This window comes from Botryllus schlosseri, chromosome 13 (genome assembly GCF_051294905.1).
Source record: "Botryllus schlosseri isolate E-star chromosome 13, Bs_hap1, whole genome shotgun sequence".
In the NCBI taxonomy this organism is placed as follows: Eukaryota; Metazoa; Chordata; class Ascidiacea; order Stolidobranchia; family Styelidae; genus Botryllus; species Botryllus schlosseri.
This window is the reverse complement of record NC_137248.1, coordinates 15,166,935-15,190,695: the sequence shown is the minus strand read 5'-3', so window position 1 is coordinate 15,190,695 and position 23,761 is coordinate 15,166,935. Positions and strand designations below refer to the sequence as shown.

The window sequence follows — 23,761 nt, the reverse complement described above, 5'->3', positions numbered from 1 at the left end:
TACTATTGAAGTGCGGCCGAATGTGTTCAGCTTTTACTTGTCACCCCCATCAGAACCGGAAACAGAATAGCGTCATGAGGCAGGTTGATGACCTTTTTCTGTTTCTATTTGCAGTAGTATTCTTTCATGTCATCGTCATCGATGATCAATTGATCATTTTACACCACACCGATATTACTTATTTTGATTCCTGAGATGCCAACTAATAGCACGGTCCACTTTTTGTAAGACACTCCTTTTGCAGGTCGGAAGAGCCTATATAAACCTCCGACACCTAGGAAGGCATTTCCATCATCGAGAAATGAACTCATTTTGAAGTGATTTTCACGTTTGCAAATTAGAATTGCCAACGTAGCCATTCACATTGCGATTGTTAGGTAGCGTGCCAGCTCTGCAGGTAAAATGTATGCTCAGGGCGCGACGTTTTGTTGCAGGCGCGACAAATTTGAGAATTGAGACGTAAAGATGACCAAATTATATCAGTTAACAAATTTCCCTGCCACTGAGGTTTATGATCTCGGTTTGTTGGAACTGCAATTGAACTGCGGGTGGCTGCCAGTAACACTATTGAGGTATTGCTATCCTCACCGGCGCTATTACACGATATGCGTGGAAATGCGTTTGACATCCATGTATAATACACCTATATGCCTCTGTATTTGTTAGTGGCGATCGTGATTGGACTCCTCGATGCGACGGTTAATTACACTGACAATGCGGTAGTGGGCGGACTTTATTTGCCAAGCCAATCTAAAGAAATTAAGATCAACCTGAAGTGTAAACCAGATGTTAGCACGCCAGTTACGTGGTAACAGGGGTAATAGCTTAAGGTTGTCATACGTCCGGAATTTCACTGTAAAAACTGCGTCCGGGAGGAATTCTAAAATATGCTCGGAAAGTCGCATGCGCTGGTTACGAGGGAAAGAACGCAACCTCACGTTTTGTCAGTACTATCAAATGCACCAGAATATGACCCACCGGCTTACGTTCCTCTCACTGAGCAGCTGTCTGGGGACGTAAAACAAGGGCCAACGATGGATGACGGTTCGCAAGGGCGTGGATTGTCATACTGTGACTGTGGCTATCCAAAGTTACCGAGTTCCGAGCCGACCTCGTTGTCAGACTCTCGCATGGGAACGACACCATGTTTCCACGTGTAAAGTGGTGCGCGCGCCAAACAAAAAAATCAAAACCCCACTGAAATGCCAAGCTTTATCAGACTTGGAGAGGGGGGCGCAAGTAGAGTCAGAACTCGAAAATGGACCCTTCGATAAGTATAGAGGATACCGAGGAAGGCAGAGACGCCGTAATGAAGAGAATAACTCTCAAAGGCGAACGGAAAGTGCGGATGGCGAATCCCGACGAGTGACCTTCCGATAACAGGGGGATGCGCGAGAAGATACAGACGACGCGGAGAAGGACGATGTCGTTACTCAAATGCGAAAATTGGCCCGTGAAATAAAAAGAACTCGAAAGTCCCTCCGAAGTTTCGAAGATACTTCGGAAGAATATTCGGACGAGTGCCGGCCGGACATCCCGGATTATCCAAATATGCCTCGTTTTACCTCTAATCCGAAGGAGTATGGTGTACGGCCAGGGTAACAACTAATGCAGCAATAGCCGGATGATACGGTTCCGATGATCAACGTACCTATTAAAATCCAATCGGGAAAGGAGATGCTTCAACTAATGATGGATCCTGAGGACATGCCACTGCTAAAGTGGATGGCAAATTCGATGAGACGAATAAGCCATGGTCCGGGGAATACGGATGCCGATGTAATTTTGGCAAATGCCATGCAGAAGAAATTGAGGGCGGCGGGTCGCCACAAGCAGGCTACCCAACTGGGAAATTTTTTCAATACCAATTCGGGGGAAGCAGAATTGGCTTTGGTGATGCGATTTCTTTCATTATCAAACCCCTCATAGGTTTGATAAATGATGAAAAGATCATCAGGGATTTCCGTAGAAATTATCGCTGGGAGGGTGAGCCGCTACCGCTGCTAAACAGCGCTTTGAAACAACTGGAGATAGACATGGATAGCAAAATTAATCAGAATCCGGATGGACTGCGACTTTTTCGAAATCCACGACAACGACTACAGGAAGCACTCAGACTGATGTTACGAGGCTGGGAAGAGGAGAAAACCTGGCGGGACGTCGCGGAGGAACTACAACTCGTTTGGAACTCCGAGTTTCTGGACGAACAAGAGACCTGCCCTAAGAATCAGGAAACAAGGGAAACGCGTGACACAAAGCCGTCCATACCGACTGTACACATTTATAATGTCCAACCTACAGGGCAAATATTGCACAGCTACCCCACTCACGGTAGCGCGGACAGACAGCTCAGCGCCCCTCCTCCACCTTGCGTAACGCCCCCTCCGGTAGTACAACCACCCTCGCCACTGCAACCACTGAATATCTTTGGGAGGGCAACACCTCCTGGACCGCCTAGAGCACGGTTGGGAAAAGTACGGCTCGCGAGAAAAGTGATTGCTCTGTATTTAGTCGGAACTACATATTTAAAAATCTCTCATCCACAGTCGTAACCTGCCATACCATCAATCTAGCCGTTAGGTTTGCTAGCATCCTGGTTGCGTTTTGTGATATGACGATAAGGGGGCGTGTCTTAAAAAGTTTGAGAATCACTGATCCAAGGTAACTACTTAATATCACGTCGGAATAGCTGCAACGAGATTGACATAATTTGGATCACGAGTGGGATTTCAGATTGGCCACTCCATTTTTAATTATTTCAGTGTTGTGCTTATAAAAAACGATTCGGGCGTGTCTAAGATAGATTCGTTTGTATGTGTAGAATTGGGGTATTTATATTTCTTCTACACATAGTTAAAGCGTCTTTGAAGCTGACATGGTTATGATGCTGTCAGCATTGTGTATCCTGGAACTGAAACAAAAGTGGAATTAGTAAATTTATGAACAGATCGCTGCTCACAGATTCAAATTTCAATTCTGTTCTAAGAAACGGGCCAACCGACTTTCATCTCTATAGTGACAAATTGGTTATTGAGGTCCGCCAGCCTATGAAATCTCGCCAATATTTGTTTCTGACGCGTGTACAATATCATCAAAGCAATGTTTGGCTTGTTTTAAATAAGCTAAATAATAACTTACGTATATTATCTCCATGTCCTCACTATACAATCAAATATCAATATTGCGTTTTGGTTAATATTCCCAATTTTGTATAGTGCGGCCCGCGACTGGATTCAGATGTTGAATGTGACCCGCGACTTCAAAAGTTGGCCCACCCCTTGCCTAGAGTGATTTCACCGCGTCGACTTGTCAATGCAGGCCAGGCCTCACCACTACGCCGTAATCCTCTTCGTATAGCTCGTACCAATCGACCTCCTACCCACGTCATGAATAGGAATGGACCTGGTAGGCGAGGACAGGGCCCGAGGACCAGACTAGTACAACCCCAGAATGGACGTACCGCATCAACGGTACCTGATGTGCAGCCAACGAGAACTACGAGGCCTTCGCGTGCTAGCCAAGGACCGGGAACCTCGAACCGAAGCCCGCGAAACACACAAGACTCCGGGATGGGTGCAGATAGCTCACATATTACTCCGTCTAGTAGCCGGGAAGCCCGCAACATTGCGGGGAGCCAAGGTGAGCGATACAATTTTCTTGGAAATCCAAATATCTTCGCTCCTCTAGGCTTGTATCTCAATTCCACTCAGGGTCAATCCCTGTCCGTTTGCTATTACTGTAAGGCCCCGGGACATCGATCCCGTAATTGTGTGGCTAAATTCATACTTTGTCTAAACCAGTGCTCTTCAACCTTTTTCAATGTGGTACACCCTTTTAACGTTTGCTCAAAACTCGTACACCCCTGTTCATTAGGGGTCTTCAAAAATGACTTTTTTCCTCAAATCGTACTGGCTACTTGATAAAATTGTTAGGTTACCTAACTTAAGCCTACACACCAAATTTGGTTCAATTCCAACTAGTAGCTGCATGGCTACGGAAGAAGAACGTTTCTATTTATAATACATAAAAATATATAACGAAAAATGTGAAATTTTCTGTTCACCCCATGGAAGTATTAGGTTGTCTATAAAAATGATGTTCTTCAAATTTGGTTCAATTCAAACCAGTAGAAAAATAGTAGTAAAGTAGTATTTGCTCACAGAGTCTATTCGCAGCCAGTTAGACCGCCCGCCACGCAAATTGGAATTCATTTCGTGTCAGCCCCAAAACAGCATGAGATTACGAACGATAATCAACCTAAACAGTATTGAGGAGAGAGTAGGTAAAGCTACTGCTGCAGAAGCTGTCATTCAGATCAGCGATTATAGCAGGCGCACCAGCCTACTGCGTATCAGGCCTGCCCCACACCACACACCGCGAGAGATGAGAGAGATGTCAGTACCCAGCAAACACCCGATACCCCATGGATTTACAGGTAAGTCCACAATTGTTCCAACTCGTCCCACCTCCCAAGGTTAGTTACTGAGGACTTGCTCAGTTTGTCACAAATTGGACGTCCAGTTATGTAACTCCAGGTGACTTCCATTGGAAGAAATTTTTAGAATCTTCCTATTCCCGTCACCAATGAATATTCCAGAGGATGTCATAGTAGTCAGTCACCTGGATGCCACGTACATGGGAGTTCATCAGGATGCCCCTACTTGGATATCGTTTTCATGGAGTCCAGCTGGCTTGTTCAAAATAAAGACTCTCTCTCTCTCTCTCTCTGTTCAAAATGGCATATTTTCATTATTCATCCCCACGTGGGATGCTCATGCACATCTCGCGGACGAAATTGTAAGACATATAGGCTATATAGCCATTTATTGGTGTACTGTTTTTTTAAATATATCGCAATCCTGCTTTGTATTGATTTAATGAAATTGTTAATAAGCTGAACTATAGGCCTAAAGAGGCATATAGCAGGACCCAGGCGTGCACCTGCACCTGCACAACTGCACAGTGCACATCATGGCGAAATACGTGTTCTGAATATGTATACTATCCCAATATGGTGAAATACAAGAACAAAAGTGAGCATCAAGGTGAAATTGTGATGCATGTGGCGGCATCACAACGTGTTTCAGTAAGCATGATACGCCATGACCAATTGACCATTCGTAGCACACAACACGTCAAGTCTGGTATCTCAACAATTGCGGCCCAGACAGCCTTCTTCCTTCTCCGTCACGTGATACCTGCTCAGTGCAGCGCGACGGCGCGTGCTTCTGGCATTTGAATCTGAGTTGATGTCTGTGTGACTGATGCGACGAGTTTCTTAGAGATAATGGACGCAGACAAAACAGTCATTAGTCATTGATTAGATTGAGAAGCTGTACGAAGCGAAAGCTGAAGACTTGCTGTCTGTTGTTAGTGTTGTTGATTCAGAAACTCTACCCGAACCGCTCCAACAGTGAAACAGTTTGAAATGGTAAGAGTTCTAATTAATTAATAATGATATAGAATGATGCGTAAATAGACTTAACCACCGTATACACTTCTTGTGAGCGTAATTTAGCTTCTCCTTTTTCGTTGATAGTTTGTGTTCAATATCGATATATGGTAGAACATTCATTGTTTGTTACGCCTCGTTATTTCTTGGAATGCAGATACGCCATACTGTGAAGTGTGAACACGCTGCAGTATGATTGAAACGCCATAAACACCTATTTGCTGATTCATTCCAATAGCAACGTTTTGCTGGTCGGTAGACTGAATGTTCCTCAAGATAGTGATAAAAATATCTCATGTATTTGCGCGGTCATACCATAGTAATTTATGTAATAAGGCATTTATGTATTGCTTGATCACTGGCTAGCTCTGTATGGATTGTACTAGTTTGGTTGCGCCTGAAACTGATTGCCGCCATTGTGGATTATTCCCAATTAACAACTCTTGCTGAAAGTATTCTGCTGACTTTTCCTTCTAAAACCTGATAAAATGAGTACATTTGCTGAAAAGTGTGTCCCATATACAACCTATATGAGTAATTGATTATGAACAAGTGCAAGTTATACTTTGATAGGATACCATGATTAATTATTATGTAGTTAATTGTTAATGACTATGCCCCTTTGTAGTACATGATACGCTCTTGCCGTGGCCAAATTCACCCTTTATATATAGCCGCACCCCAGACTGGAATCGGTGGTTGTTTTCGACAACATGTTGTGCGTGACAGACACATTTCTCGCGTGATTGAAAAATTTCATTCGCGTGTCGGAAATATTTTTCGCTCTGATTCGATACTGAATTACTTTTGAACGACAATATGTGCTGAAATAGACCTGGTATACACCGGACTAAAGTTACACCGTATATTCGCTGTTGCGCAAATGCCACGGTTGCTTGCGTTCATTGTAAAGCGCAAGCGCCTTATTCTGCATCTGGACTATGATATCGCTTTGTGACGTCAGCATAATTCATTAATCGGCGTGATCAGATATAAATGCTCGCGTGACAAATGATGTTAATATACAAGCATATTGTCTAAACGTGATAGAAGGCATTATTTAGGATTATGTTGACTCCCTCTTCAAGTTGAGGAAATGCATGTGCCGCAATCAAACCCTCAACTCAGAGCCGCGGTTTGGCCATTATCGCCCAGCGAATCTCGGCTATCAAAATGAATTATCGAATTACCATTGATGACGTAAAATCATATTCTGGGTGATTCACAGTAGCCAATATTCTCGCCAACAGTAACCTGATAACTGATTAGTGTGTAAATGTACTATAGGCAGCATGCTTGCACCCACATCGGTTTGTTTTTGTTTCGCGTACTGTCAGATGACTTGAATACAACCATTCTGATTTTTTACCTAGATATCAGCAATGTCCGCCGTTAGTGATGACCACGTCAAGCAGACTGCACGAAGAATGCATTATAAAGTGTGTAGTGTACCGTCAACGTAATGAAGTACTTAAATACATCATGGGCTTCAACTTGACAAAAAAGAGCACGGAACAAGTGGTGCCTGTATAATATCATTTTCTGTAAGTTGAATGGTAGGCCTACCTATCATATGCGAAAATCAATGTTCAAAATCAGAATCTATTCTCAGGCACCGGATGCGAAATCCATTCATCAACAATGCGAAGTGTGGCGCCAGGCCCAGGCAAGAAAGTTGGAGAGCAAACGATGGTGAAATAAATAGCTTCGATACAATTTGCAAAAACCGAAGGTGGTTAAAGAGTTTAGTGTTGGTACTCAATCAGTCGTAGCATCATATCATACATTTCTGCTCAAGTTCAAGTAGCAGTAGTGACCGATTGCTCAAGTGGAAATAGAAAATTAAGAAAATTGCACGAGCATCAAGAAGTGGATTAGCCTGAATTGTGGAATTCTATAGAGTGTAATCGTAAGTGGCCATATAGTCAAGGTGAAAGTAATATCCTAAATTTCTGTTGAAACTACAAGCGGAAATAAAAAATTGCGTTGATAAGTCTTCAAGAAATTTTGAGAAGTAAATTTGGTCAAGGTTTTACCATCATCTTGCCACGAAATCGTGACTATTTCGGAATATAAGCAGTCAACGTATATCCATGTTGACTAGCGCGTATCTTTATGTTGACTAGCGCGTATCTTTATGTTGAAGATGATCAGCATTGGAACCCAAGCAAAGCATCAAATTTCTAATCGAGTGTATGTAGAGATCTATAAGGCATGTAAAAGCTGCTTCCAGTACAAGCAGAAAATTGAGTTAGAAAGAAATCTTGTAATTTGTTTCATAGAGTAGATTTGATCTCGGTCAGGAGTAGCCAACCCGTGGCTCGCGAGAAGGTTTTCAGTGGCCCGCGAGTTAATTATCGAAATAAATTGCAATATCAAAAAATAAATTAGGCAGGTAATTTATTGTGAGCTTGCAAGACCAACGAAAATTTGATTGTCTTGACCGCAAACTTTGAGATGTTGATGACGAAAATATCAGTTCCGACGCATTGGCGTAGCCAGGGGCCATCCACATTTTCGTATATGAACATAAAGTAGAATATTTTGTCGCGGATTTATTTGACTTGATATTTTTCTTAGCTCTTCGCACGATTTATTGTCACTCGATTTCTAGCTTTTATAGTATTGTTTCCCTCTCATGAAAATTAAATATGCGCCCAATCTAAGGAATTGAGCTCAACTATATTCGCAATTATGTAAGAACTTGTTGTCCCACATGCGACTTCGCGCCTGCACTCGCTGAAAAATAGTCGTTGATGAAACCTTTGCGCAAAATGATAGACACATGTTCACTGAAATCTTCGATTATTCGTGTCTTGGTCAATTAAGCCCTGCGGTACACAGATCTGGTCAATTGAGCCCAGCGGTATACAGAGGTGACCCACAATATATGCAACATTATTATTGCCAGAATTCATTCATTAACTTTGAAAAAATTTCGCGATTTCGGATCATATAGGTTCTATTCTAGCTGCACCTATATTCGCAAACAATGGAATTGTCAATAATATGGTGATTTGGCGGAAAAGTACAGTTAAAATCAATAAAACAGTAGCTCTTCTAACAATGATGTAAGTCGGTATTTTTCTATGCTACCTATAATTTACTCGAACACTGCGGCAAACCTGGGTATGCGTTGAGGTAGACAAAGTATGTTACTGTAAACGCGGACGTTGAAATTTTCTTCATCGTCTTAAATAGTGATTCAGGTTTCCCTCAAGGCCAGGGATCATTTGAGTCTTTTGTGATGCACTAGTGCAGGGCCGGCCAACCCCGTGGCCCGCGAGAAGGTTTTGAGTGGCCCGCGAGGTAATTTCCGAAGTTGGTAACGTTATTAAAAAAAATGAATTGCACAGATTGTGAACTTGCAAGGCCAACCAAATATTTGATTAGTCTCGCCGCAACACTTGAGATGTGATGACTGATGACTAAAATATCAGTTGCGACGCATTGGCATTTCCATGAGCCAGTCACACTTTGGTAGATCTTCGTACACTACAAAGCAGAACAATTTGCGATAAATTTATGAAAAGTAAATATTTTCTACACGCTTCGCGCAACATGTAGTCATTCGATTTCTTGCTTTTAATATTGTTACCCCTTTTTGAAAATGAATGAACGCCTAATGTATCAGATTGAGTTTAACTATATTCTCGATTACGAGACAAAGTGTCGTTCAACATACGCGACCTAGCGTTTGCGCTCGCAGAAAGACCGTCGACTATGAAACCTAGGCACAAAATGATTGATGCATGTTGGTCGAAGCTTTCGAAATTGATATGTCCAGGCGCTGAATAGTCCAGTCCTGGCAAACTGAGCCCAGCGATATACTGCAGGCCCGCAATATAGTCAAGTGACAATATTATTGAGCTATGAACTTCGAAAACTTTTCGCGCTTCGCGCGGCTAGTAGCCCGCGCAATATTTCGGCGTTCGAATGTGACCCTTTGGCTGAAAAGGTTGGCCAGCCCTGCACTAGTGCGACAACAGATATTGTAATTATATTTTTGTGAAACTATTGTCTTCGCCATGTAACTTGCATGTATCAGTTCCGTTTTGGCGTTTGTGCTTCTGTTTTTGGTAATTTTTTCATAGAACTCGGAACGCAATATGCATTTTTTCCGCAATCGATATTTGCAGTGTTAAGGGATTATTTAATGGAAGTATTTCTTACGGAAATTTCAAACGTTGCATTGCATCAAACAAGCATTGTTCAATCTATGCAGAATTGCTGGGCGGTCTGTATGTTTGACAGCCCTGATGTAATGGAATTTGGCTTCTTGCCAACATGGGTAGTCGAAGTAAAAGTAGTCAGTACTGCTCAAGTAATACATAATTTCTAGTGAAGTATATGTAGTGATTTACAAGACATGTTAAACCTACCTGATGGAAGCCGTTAGTGTGAGTCGTAAATTTGGTCGAGGTGTCGCTTGATTTTTGCATATAACCGTAAGTAGCATTTAACAAATTAAAGTATTCAACGTTGGGACTCTAGTGGAAGTAGAAGTAACAGGAATTTATACTGGAGTATGTAATGATTTACGAAGTATGTTAAAACTACTCCAAGTTGAAATTGAAGTTGAAAGGTACTCGAGTTGTTTGAAAATGGTAGATTGGGTTGTAATGTTTCATTCTTTTACCATGTAATGGTCCGAACATGGGTAGCCGAAGTAAAAGTAGTCGTTTTTGGTACTTAAGCTGAAGTAGAAATAACATCATAAATTTTAACTGAAGTAGAAGTAGCAATTTTCAAGGTATGTCAAAATTATTTCAAGTGGAAGTAGAAATATAAGTTGATAAGTACTCGAGAAGTGGTCTTCGTCGAACAGGAGTTAGTTCTCAAGCAGACATGTACCGGTAAGTAACGTAAATCTGTAGTGAAGCATATGTAGCACTTTCCAAGGCGTTGTATAACTACTTCAAGCAGAAATAGGCAACATACGGAATTCACTGACATTGTTGTATATATTTCAGCCACAAGCGCCGAGAAAAAACGTTTTGGTGCAGCCACTTGTGATTGACGAAGAAAAAGAATAGGCACTCGACATCTGCAAACGGTGCATTGATTTAATTCTTGCTGAGTGAATTTTTACTGAACGCTTTTTGTAATGCTCGTTTTAAATTGTTGCGGTTACTTTATTCCTGCGATACCATTCTTTCATTTCATCAATCTTTTGCACATGGACTGTTCCATTAGCTTCGCGTTGTCCCAACAGTTGCAGTGTCTTATATTCCTGTGACACCTTTTTTTATGTAATTAATGCTTTTTTACTTTGACTATTTGTCATTAGTTTGAGTGGTATTAGCAGTTGCTGTTTGCTAAACTCCTGTGACACATTTTCTGTGATTGCTTGTCGCAATATGATTTTTTACTTCAGCCTTGACTGTGTTAAGTGGTAGTAGTTCTCGCCTTATTTCACATTTTGTGTTTCGTAAATTAGATAGTTGTAGTTACGTTGATAATAACCAATATCGTATTTGTATTTTCCCAGTTTCATTCCCCACTCACTCAATATACGCTGTGTGTGAGCTGATATGATGTTGTATCCCATGTTGTTAGTCGTGAGGCGTTGAACCAGGTATGGAGTGGAGATGATAAGAGGGGGCGAATGACAGTTTCATAGGGAGTGACGTCATGTCCACAGTACGTCACGCGTGTCCATAGGAAGTGGCGTCATGTCCCCAGTACGTCAGGCGCGTCCATAGGTAACCACGTGACGTCCAGGCTAGCTAGGTCAGACGCGTCCATGACGAGTCTCTCCATGTCCACAGCACGTCATTGCGGACGTACTCAGCGAGTGGACAGGACGTCTCTAGTTGTCGACAAACCCACTGCAGGGAGGTAACGGCCGGAAGTAACCGGATGTCCTGCCAGCTATTCCACCGGAAGTCAACTGGACATCGAGTGTTTGCTGGGTAACCTCAGATCGTATGCCGCTATACACACACAGTCTATTGTCGCTAATTTGCATCACTAATAACAAAATACTAAATTGCAAATGTATGGCGAAATATTGGACATAAAATCGGCATTTTAAAACAAATGGGTTTCGATTTCAACATTAAAGCTGTTTCGACCCTGGCTGGCTACGTCACATCATTTATGTGCATTGCGGTATTTATTAACGTCGGGTAGTACTGATTCAAGAAGTCTGAGCTATCGTGGCGCTTTCTTCAAAAAATCACTAAAAGACAAATGACTAGCTGAACACATGTTTGTTAACTGCATACTTTCCAACACCAAACTGAACCATTGGTCTATTGCCGACGGCTAAATGAAAAGGAGAAATATTTGTTTATGACATCACAATCAAGCGGTGTACAGTATTACACTTGAGATAACATCGTACCATATTGCTCATTAACCTGTGCGTCAACCTGTACTGACCTATAAACCTGTCTTTGTGATAGCTAGCCATCGGCTCATTGTAATTCGGATCTGGTACACCCCTGTACACCCCATCCGAGTGGTACACCCTTTGCAAATTCCTGTACACCCTAGGGTGTACGACAACCCCGGTTGAAGAGCACTGGTCTAAACGATAAGGTCCTTGCCAAAGATGAGGAATAAGAATGGCTACTTCGTGGGCGAGACCGACCAGTGCCTCCTAATATTAAGGAATCTGCTGAACGAAATTGGAAACCGTTCCTTACAAGAATAAACATACTGACGATTGAAGGTCTTGACCGATATCTTGCTTCACAAGGTTCCCCCTCGTTTACACAAAGAACCGCTTTGTGCGAAGCCTATCATGATATTAGGCCAAAAAATCGAGATAGAACCCACTGGCATGACAGAGATCAATGGGGTCCTCAAGGGACGACTGCTCACTCATCCCGAAGTAATAGCCAAGCTGCTTGGGCGGAACCTCAATATCATGATCGTCCACGTCGATATGACGCTTCATATTCACGCTTCACATCATGTGTAGGTAATCTCCATTCCCACTCACCAGATAAATATTCCAAGAGAGAAGTGTTACCAGCAACCGGAAAACCAAGCGTGGAATGTGATTAAGCAAATAAAACGGGCACACAGTGATGTCTGCACGAGAGAATATTTACCATGGAACTCCATCAATCATCAAAACAGCTATTACGCGGTAACCACAGGACACAACTATACGTGCATAATGTGTGGCGAGATAGCGTAGTGGTATAATCCATAGTATGTCCGAGATCGACTCCACAAAGCCTACCTAAATGTTGGAGGTCTCTCTGGGCTCCTCGCCATCTCATCCACGTAAGGGCTGTCTCACAAAATCCAAGAAGTTGGACGTGCTACGAGTCAGCAGATACCGAATGAAAAATTAGGAATACCTGCCTGGTGTAAATGACCAAAGTATAGTCGACAAACACCATGAATACCTCAAACAACAACAACAACTATGTGCATGTTTGGAAATAAAGTCGTGTACATAACACAACATTAAAAAACAGAATTTAAAAGTGAGTGTAGTAAGGTTGACTCCTGACAAACAATTTATAAACGCATATAATGAGATTTAATCGATACTCTAAATTAGTGGTTCTTAACCGTGGCTCCAGCACCCCAAAGGGGCGATTTTGATTTTTAAGGGTGCGGAAACATTCAAGGCAATATTGGGGGCGCTGGGCACAAAATATCGGTATGGGGCACTGAACAAAACAGGGGCGCAGTAAATATAACGTAAGTTGTTATCACATACGGACTATAGTTATTATAGCAAAGCAATATTTCTATCCCTGAGTTCTCGTTATAAATTTACATTTGAGAAAAATCATTAAATCTCAAAAAATTTCTTAGCGCTCTGCACGAAATGCACCTGCTTCGATTGCAACATGTTTTCATACATGCATTGGTATATTATAATTCCTATAAAATGAAGGTTACACATATCGTGCGCGTACTTTTAGGTCGCAAAATATCCCTCACAACCTTCTATCATGCTAGATAGGGTTAATATTTCCATCTAAATGTTTGGAACTATAGGTACTATAGCAGGGGTCACCAACACGCGTTTCGCATGCTGCATGAGGCTCGCGAGGTCGTATTTTGCGGCCCGTGATTTGATTTGAGATTTCGGAAGAACTAAGAAGAGCCAAGAAAATAATTTTGAAATGCTGAGAGGATTACAGTTTCAACTTGATGTTGTTGCTGTTTCAAAATAAGCTTTTCTCCTCCGCCCAGAATCACTATTTCTCATTAGCTAAAACGGCTTTGGCCATGGCAATAGCATTCTATCGAGGGAGAATCAGATGATATGAATTGGCATATTGCTTTGAGTGGCAATTTCTCGTACACTGCCACGACCGAGACGACTATAGAAAACGGCTTAGGACTTCTCCACCCCACGAGATCAGGCTTTACGTGGAGATGGTTTTTCAGTTAGTAACGTCTCTCGCTAGACCCATCGATTCCATAGTCGCGGGAAAGCGGTGCCAGGTATCGTGCAGAGTTCAGAGTAAAATGAAATTGATGAACATGAATCTTAGATGAATTTCTATTCATATATTACTTCTATTGAGGTAACTATATGCCCGTCGTCTATGTTACGGAGACAGGCGTCGTACCGACGTTCAAAGTCTTAAAACGCGGTTGCTGACCCGTCTCGCATATTTGATATCGATGTTGAATTCATGCGGCCGCGGCCGCTACGAATTTTGAAATGTGGCCCGCGACCCCTTCTGAGTTGGCGACCCCTGTACTATAGGTATCTCACAACACACAGCATGTAGAAGTTGGAGAAAGCGGCATGGTACCAATTTGTGAGTGACATTACTTTGTACATTAGAGATGTTTGAAAACTTTGTCCAATATAATTATCTAAATATAGTTGTGTTTCAGAGTTGCAAAATTAAAATGTAAGAACATTTATTCAACGTACCATAAAGGATGATACTGTGAAGTGTTGTGATCCAGACCCTCACATGCACGTTATAAAACATTGATTGCTTCGTTTGGACTACATCAGTGGTTCTTAACCTTGCCTCCAGCGCCCCCAAGGGGCGCTGGCGATTTTGAAGGGGGCGCTGGGCTCAGGGGGCGATAAGGGGGCGCTGAAGAAAAATGGCTTCGCCGTAGATGATGTGGTAGTAGGACATATCCTTAACGACTATTCAGAACTAATGTACATTCCACAAAAAATGTCATATCCTGAAATCTTTGGTCGCGCTACGTGCCGATGTTTGCTGCATATGTTTACACAAATGAAGTGGGTTATTGTAATTCATATAAAACGAATTGCGCGTACTTTAGATCGCCAATTTCCCGTTATTTGAAACACTGCCGTCACACTTGCTACGGTTATTTTCAACAAAATGTTTCGAATTAGGTATTACATCCTGCAGTGCACAGCGTGTGAAAATTGAAGGAGGCACTGTATATCACTTTTGATTGATAGTGAGAGCCCCTTGCACATAAAATAAGTTTGGAAGCATTGTGCACGAAGTGAATAACTAAATATACTTGCATTTGATAGCTGCAAAATTAAATCGTCGGAATATTTCTTCATCGTATCATAACGGATGATGCTATCTCGTGTTGTGGTTCACAACATCACATGAACGTTATATAATACGAGTTTCTTTGTTTGGAATACATTCATGTTAAAATTAATAACTGGGTAACAGTACTAAATTCAATGTTACCAGATACATGCATCCAATTCTCAGTTGACTTACTTATAGTTACACTAAGCACTAAGACAATATTCAATACCATTAATTTCCCGTATTGCCAATCGCCGATGTGAATTAGGGAGGGTTCGAACCACAGGGTATGAGACCGTACCGGATTGTTGATATAGCAACCTTGATTTGACCATGAATATACCCCACACAATTATCATATGGTTTATTATAGTCGAATGGTCCTCGAGCGCGAATGAAGCGCGAAATATTTCCAATACCAAAGTCCCAAGAATACACACTGAACTTTGACCTCTTACCAAGACCGAAACTGCTGCAACCCAAACCCCGAATCGGTTAGCTTGAAGGGTGCCCTAAATTATTTCGGTGAATGAACATAAATTTAACATCATGTTTTTACGACTCCCCAACGCAAGTATACGCATAATTATAGAAAATAGAAATAGGCATTTCGGCGTCGGCCAGTACCACGCCACGATGCACGAATACATATGAAGTTCCGGTGAATATGGGACTCCGAGAAGTGTGTCAAAAAGATCGTCAGCGTGAAAACCTTAACCAAAGAGGATTGCCCTTATGTTGAGCTTAAACTTCGATGTATATAAGTCTGATTGTCCATAGGTGCTTAAATCGCTCCTGCGGAATTATCATGTCGTCGCAATCTGCACCCCGCAGGACAAATAACATCCATCAGAGAAAAATTTTTGCCAGTGACGAAACACCAATTTGGTATCGCGTGCTTAGTTTCAATATCTTTTGACTATATAGCGGACAAGAGGTAACAAAATAACAACTTATAACGTTGTAGTTGTACCAACGGGCACGCCCGAATATGTTCAATTATCAGTTACGTGGCCTTCATTTTACAAGACAACAGCTCACTCAGCGCTACTGGTGGACTGAGAGGATAAAAAGTTTACAGCGACATATATATGCAATAACCACCTATTCCATTCATGCATTATTGAAAAATTTTGAGCCTAGGGCGACCAGGCCACACACACTTTGCTGACCATCGAAATCACGCGACGGGGTTCTTGGGAGCTAAGCCCTCAGAAGTTTGGTTTATCACGCTATGTGTGCGCAAGACAATCGTTTTTCGGGGGGCTGGCGAAGTGCTGTTACGGCCCTCCCGCCTGCCCATTGTCTTTATGACAGGCCTTACAATTTTTGGGAGGGGGGCGCTAGAGCCAGATAATTTTTGAAAGGGGGCGCTGGAGGAAAAAAGGTTAGGAACCACTGGACTACAGTCATATTGACGTTAGGAGCTGGTTGCATTACCATATATGTTAGAAAAGTAAAGTCATTGTGAGCAAAAGTATATGCCCCATTTTTCAGTTCATTTACTAGTCGAACAAATACATTTAATTGAACCCAAAACAATTACTTTTCCCGTATTGCCAATCGCAGCGTTGGTTTTGGGATGTGTACATTGGGCTCGATCTCGATCCGCAAGAGACCGTACGCGATAGTTGATTTGATCCCGAAATTAGCAGGCCTACAGAGAATTCAAGAGCGAAATAAATCCAATAGTAAAGTATAAACGCGAAAATGCCGACCGGATTTCGACCTCCGCTTTTACATTGTTTCAGTAGAATCTATGATATGTGGGAGGGCGCCAGACCACGGTAATTGCGAAAAAGGGACACTGGAGGAGAAAGGTAAGGAACCACCACTTTAATTATTAAAATCTAAATTCGATGTGAGCTTGGAATGGTACCTTTTCAGAAGGGAAGTATGCTGATATTGATATCAGCAGTAAATCTATAGTATCCGCTCATAAAATCACATAAATACTAGGGATGGTGTTCTCGTTCTGTGTGTCAACCTCGGAAATTCAGAGGTTCACGATCACAAACGAACCTTGGTAGGTTCTGAACTGTGAACCTTTTTCATATATTGCAATTCTCGATTCATTATAACATCTTTGGTGGAATTTATTGCATTTCCACTGCGGGCCACTCTATGCCTGGCGCTGGCAGCATAAGGAAAGAAAAGGACGTAGTTTATTGTTGTCCTTGATGTTTTTTGCGGCATATACACCAACTCATGATACACATACACACTATCTGTGCATATGCATACCATGAGTGCATGATGTGCATATGCCGCCGGACAAGGAAGTGCAGATATAGCCTTCACGGCTTTCTAAGTCATGCACCACCCCTCCATGCTGTCCCAGTAATGCATGAGCGCCAAGCAGGGAAGTCATGGATACCAGTGTTACTAATCAGGTCTTTGATTGGTAGGTTCTGAACTGTGAACCTTTTTCATATATTGCAATTCTCGATTCATTATAACATCTTTGGTGGAATTTATTGCATTTCCACTGCGGGCCACTCTATGCCTGGCGCTGGCAGCATAAGGAAAGGAAAGGACGTAGTTTATTGTTGTCCTTGATGTTTTTTGCGGCATATACACCAACTCATGATACACATACACACTATCTGTGCATATGCATACCATGAGTGCATGATGTGCATATGCCGCCGGACAAGGAAGTGCAGATATAGCCTTCACGGCTTTCTAAGTCATGCACCACCCCTCCATGCTATCCCAGTAATGCATGAGCGCCAAGCAGGGAAGTCATGGATACCAGTGTTACTAATCAGGTCTTTGATCTGACCCGGCGGGGGATCGAACCCCCGACCTACCGATCAAGAAGCCGGACGCTTCACCATTACGCTATCTTATGTTGTAAATGTAAAGAAAATGCACATTGACAATCCCGAGCATTTCACTTGCTTTGTAACAAAAGTTTATCCGAAATATCCAGCTTTCCGTTTGTGAAAATTAGGTGACTCTCAGCTGTGAGCTTGACCCGCAATCACACAACATCAAGAGCGAAATACGCTATATATATGTGGTCAGCGAATGATGCTCATTCAACTAAGCAATGAAATTGATATCATCGTCTGATGTAAAAAATCTAGCAGGCGTACGGGGTCAATCTGCATTTCGTATGTTTATTGTATCATAGAAACCTAATCAGTTCGATTGGAGTGTTGGCTACTGGTGCATAACTTGTTAAAGGAGTCATATCGGTAGCAAGTACAGAAACCCATTTAACACACTGCTCAATATCAACGTAGCAATAATCAGACGCCGAATGCACTGTCCGGTCTGGCCTTAAGCTTATATTCTCTTGCAAGTCCTCGTCGTAATTTTCGGCAAAGCGACGGAAGATATTGATTTTATGGGATTATTATATCATTTGATTACAACAGTTGATACCTTTTGCGATGTTTAAAACGTCAATATATACTCAAGCATTGTGGCATTATGTAGCCCGAGTCGGTACTAAGGTAGGCTATCGTGTACATCAGTGCTTTTCAACCTGTGTGACGGTTCGCACTAGTGCGAATGAAAAAAATATTCACTGCGAATGACAAGCATGATGCGAATGAAAAATCCGGGTGAGTGCGAACGGCAAGCGTGGTGCGAATGGTGCGAATGAAAAATCCTTATGAGTGTGAAAGAAAATTGTCCATGTTTCTCACTTTTTCCGACGTGGAATAATTAAAGTAAACTTAACACGATGTTACAAGTACAGTGGGCACGTAAATTTTGACGTTTGGAAGCAATTCTAAAAAGTTGGTGGTAGCTAGGCTTTTCTAGTTCACAAGTGAGGAACGCTCCCGATGCGTGTATATTGCAAAGTTTGGGCGAGAGGATTACGTCACTGCATCGAAAAAAAGAGTGGAATCGGTATCAGTTGCTCGGAAACATTCACCGTGTATGGATACTGGATATTGTATACGGACCTTGTAGGAACGTAGGTAATAGTGGCCGATGCCAGTGTTGACATTTGGCATATTTGAATGCAAAATATTAGAATTTTGGCTCACATTCATGTTGGTTAGCAGCAGAATTTAGCGTTTTTTCAACTATAACAATTAGCACATTAGATCTATAGTAGGGTTACCATACGTCCCCTGATATCCTATCATTCTGGCGCATAGTCTTATTATTTTTGTATCATATAACATTGGGGGTGGGATTCCCTTCCACGCGACACCGAAGTATCACTGTATTACCAGCTGGTTCGACGTGAAGTGTTTTTTGCATACGCTCCAATCTGGTTCATCGAGGTTTGACTGATAATGGCACATCAAAATTATAACCAAATCTGAAAACTGTATGAGCTCTCGCGGTACTCACATTCTTTGGAAGATGTTTGACCTAAAATGCGAATCACTACTTTAGACATGTTGGATATGGAGACTCATAAACTACTTACTATTCGTAACAACTGGGGAAATTTGAGAAGAGCCTTTCTTTTCTGTAATGAAAATATTTGATCTAATTATAAAATCCTACTATTATAATTAACTGCTGACAATTTGATGGTAAATAAATGGAGTGCAATTTATCTATGTATAATAATATATGTCAAATTTTTTAAGTCAATTCACCAACGAGCCTATATATTTTGTCATTTGTTGGCGAGGTTATATTTCAAAATGGACTGACTATTCTCACGGGAATCGTATTGGAAATAAATATATTTCAGATAGAGATCATATCAAACTTGGAAAAGGTCATTCGGCTTTCGTGTCAATAATGCAATAATAGTACTGCAAAAAAGACTCAGAGTATGACATCACATCACGTCACTCCTCACGAATGCCTCGAATATCACAAACCATTAAAGCACATTATCAACCCACCATCATTGAAAGAATCATGCCACATAGTACATGATTCCCTATCACTAAATACTAATACATACACCAATATTACGCACTACGATTTTGTGTTATGTTGCGGTTGTTACGTTGCTCATGTGCAGTTAGGATTTAGCAATAGACATCCAGAACACCAATACATGCAGTCGCCGTACTGACACACGATGTCGCTATACCTACACATGTGAACATCAACAAATACGACTGAAGACTAGGCGCAAGCAATGAAGCAATTTTTTTAAGTTATAAAACATGACTAACAAAAAGCTCTATAGCCTATACTGCAATCTCATTTTCTGGAAGGATAGGCCCCATCAAGTCCTCGATTTTACCCAGGTGTTGAGGTTAATCTAATCATAGCGGCAGGATGATACTAACGTTGCGAGCGCAAGCTATTGATTTAGCGTTATAATTAGTAAGCTTAGTAAGCTGGTATTAGAACACGGATGAAAAGCTAGTACTTGACGAATCACTACTAAGATTGCTCAAGTTAACGCTGCATATGCTGTCGACAGCAAGTAGTACTGCAAAGGGCAATATCACCAAGACACCCTGATGCATAACCCCCATAGCATTCAAAATTATTATAGCAACAAAGCGGCTACATGATGTTTGGGAAATATAATTTCGCTACAAAACATAAGCACACGCATGAACATACCTGTTGGTCTTGGCTTCGAACTCGTGACAGTAGCGTTGGAAAGAGGAGAACATTCGATGAAATCATAATAATTAAGAAGCAAAAATAGAAAAATGTATTTCCATTTCCGGATCATGCTCGTTCTCCGCTCTTGGTTAGTCAAATGAACGAAAGTATATCCGTGTAAAAAATGTATAAAATTGCCTTATATGTCTTCGGAAAACAGACCTGTTAATCCGATATCATTTATAACATAAGACCTGAATGGAAATAAAGTTTGTTAAAATTACTCCATGCTTATATTATATTCTTGACTGATCTGGCAGAACTCTGGTGTCAGTCACAGACTGTCATACTGTAACAATTGGATGTAGGATCGAGATACAAGAAATTTTAAAGAATGTTGTGCTCACGAAAAAGGCCTTTTTACTCAACATGGTAACCGAAGAACGCCTGTGTTTTTAGAAGGTAATAGGAGAACGAAACAGCAAAGAATGCAATACTATATCAGTCTGTTTGGAGGCCAAGAAGAGCAAGTGCAGTCATTGCGTATCACGCGATAAAGTTATTACTAGGGAGATTTGTTTATCTAAAATATGGTAAATTGAGACTTAAAAATGAAGATTTGACATTTGATGTTAAAAAAACATAATTTTCACAAAATTGTGCCCTTATGTAAATTACGGTAGGCTTTTCGCGCATAATGCTAGCCTTGTAATACTTATCTTCATTTCTGGTTGGACCTGCATGTCCTCACGAACTATTTTGGCCAAAAACTCTTTCACTTGACAAAACTGACAAATTTTTACATGAAAAAACTATATTTTAACGGAATCTTGACCTATGCAGAATTCCAGTAGTGAGTAGTTACATCACATATTATGGTAGGAATAAACAAACTTTGTTGTACCTTAGTAATAAATCTCGTACTCTGATGCTGACGAGAATATATAGACAGACTGTTTCGGCAGAAGATTTAATAGATTACAGCTAATAATCTGAACTACATCTGTAGAAAGAACAATGCAAGAAAACAAGATTACTGCACTACTGTTCGCGCGAGTGGCAACGGAAGAACGAGTATAGCCTGAAGCAGAGGTCTTGCCCACGCGGCCCGCGACGGCATTTTGGAATTTCAAGGATTCGACAATATATTGAAGTGCCATATATTCTATTTAGATATAAGAACTTAATGTTCACCTTAAAACTACTCTAAAAATCACTGAAATCTCAACAAACTTCACTATCACATCACTTCTAAAAGCTAGGGTTACCATACGTCCTCTTTTTTGACTTTTTTGAAAGTGTCCTCGGAGGACGCCCTTTGTCCTCTTTTTTGAGATTTTGTCCTCTTTTTTGAAAACTTAGGTCAGATTTAGAGCAAATTGCGAGTGATATGCCGTAAATTAGCACAGAAGTGACGCTCCGGCGGGTATTTCGGAGTGAAAAACGGTGATTTTAAGCTCAGAGCGAAAAGTTGACCTTTTTTTTAGTCAACCGATCACAAAGTGTGAAAAATTCACCGGTTTTTGAGAATTCTTCTCCGGTTTCGCAAGTCTCAAATTTCTGAAAAAGTGTCCTCTTTTTAGATTTCCAAAATATGGTAAGCCTAATCTATAGCAATTAAGTGTTGTTTACTCGTGTCCCTAACCAAGGATTAGAGGCTGGTAAAAATAAAATTAGTTGTTGTTGTTGTTGGTATTGAGTTTGTGGTGCTCGGCAGCTATGGCCTTGTGCACCAGGTCTATTAGTTATTATATGTATTCATTATTCCATTATATCTCTCTTCCGGTTAACAAAACGAATTCTATTACCGAGGAAATCGTGGCGGGATGGGTCAGTATGTTATCTAGCAAGAAAGGCACGCCGTGTTCCCGGGCTATGCCTTCCAGGTATTCCCGTTCGCGTGAATATTTTGGGCAATGAATGAGGAAATGTTCAAGCGTTTCTTGTCGTTGACAAGTACGACAAAGCCGATCTTCGTGGCTTCCAATTCGAAGTAGGTGGTTGGCAAGTCGGCAATGCCCTGTTTGTAGACGTACGAGGATTGACGATTGGATTCGTGACCATAGTGGGAAAACAGGGATGTCGTTGTGCTGTGAGAAAATCCGCTTGAATTGGGAATCGTCCGTATGCTCCCTGAACTTTTCAAACCATTTCTCACGACAGTGTTTGGAGACTCGAACTTTGGCTTCCTTCAGCGACAAAGGGGTGGCTAGGATCTCGACGTCGGGGGAACTTGCAGCACGCTTGGCCAGTTTGTCCGCCCGTTCGTTGTATCCGACGTCTTGGTGTCCTGGTATCCAGACTAGGTGTGACGAGATGTTTCTTTGTGATAAATCTCTGCAGATAGTGATGATATTAGCGACCATATTGTTGCCGAGACTTTTATTTTCGATGGCCTGCAATGCACTCAGACTATCGGTGAAGACTGCTATTTTGCATGGAGGATAGCAGGTTTGGTACGCCCAAGTGAGACTTTTGTAGATCGCGATTAGCTCTGCAGAAAAAACGGACAGTAGACAATCAAGGCCTATACTAAATGAGAAATTGTAGTCGTGAACATGAAACCCAGCACCACAGCGGCGATTATTTTTTGAGCCATCAGTGAATATTATGATAAACCCCTGGTAGTTGTCCGATATGTGACGATTGCACACCTGCGAAACAGCCGCAGGATGACCTATTGAAGGTACAACCGTGGTTAGGGCGAGGTCAATATCAAAGGGGTGTGTTTCACACCATGGGGGGATGGGAAGTTGTTTCGATCGCTGAATAGACGGTTCTGCCGGCAGTATCCTACTTGTCAGCATGTTGGAGGTATTGAAACGATTCGAGTCGGGAAAAATTTCATGCCAGCTATGGCTGACGATTTGCTGACAAGGATGAGCATCATTGGACAAAATAGTGCATCTCAATTTCAGGCACGACTGGAGATGTCTGAGCTCTACAGGTGGTTCTCCGCAGAAGTGCTGTAGAGCATACGTTGGAGTACTACGCATCGCACCACAGCAAATTCGTAACGCAGCATTCTGAACTCCTTGAATAGCGTTGATATTATATCTGGGTGAAAAAAGGTATGATTCGTACCCATATTCGATTATAGATCGTATGAAAGATCTATAAAGGGCCAGGAGGCAATCTTTCGATGCTCCCCACGAGGTACCTGCCAAGGCGCGGAGTAGATTCAGTCTCTTAGAGCATTTTCCCACCACCATCTTCGTATGTGACCTGTAATTTAGTTTAGAATCGAATATAATGCCGAGATACCTGTATTCCTTCTGTACAGGTATGGCTGAGCCGTTGAATACAAGATTGATACTTGGGATTTTTCTGCGTCGCGTGAATAATA

At 41.7% G+C, this 23,761-nt stretch overlaps 1 long non-coding RNA gene across 1 annotated transcript; it reads left to right on the top strand.

Annotated features, from left to right (window-relative positions):
• Window positions 1–5,173: 5,173 nt before the first annotated feature.
• LOC145454197 (uncharacterized) lies at window positions 5,174–11,034 on the top strand. The gene is made up of 4 exons (XR_013920073.1): window positions 5,174–5,431; window positions 6,826–6,996; window positions 7,065–7,144; window positions 10,426–11,034. It is a non-coding gene; the product is annotated as an uncharacterized LOC145454197 (long non-coding RNA).
• The last annotated feature ends 12,727 nt before the right edge of the window (window positions 11,035–23,761 follow it).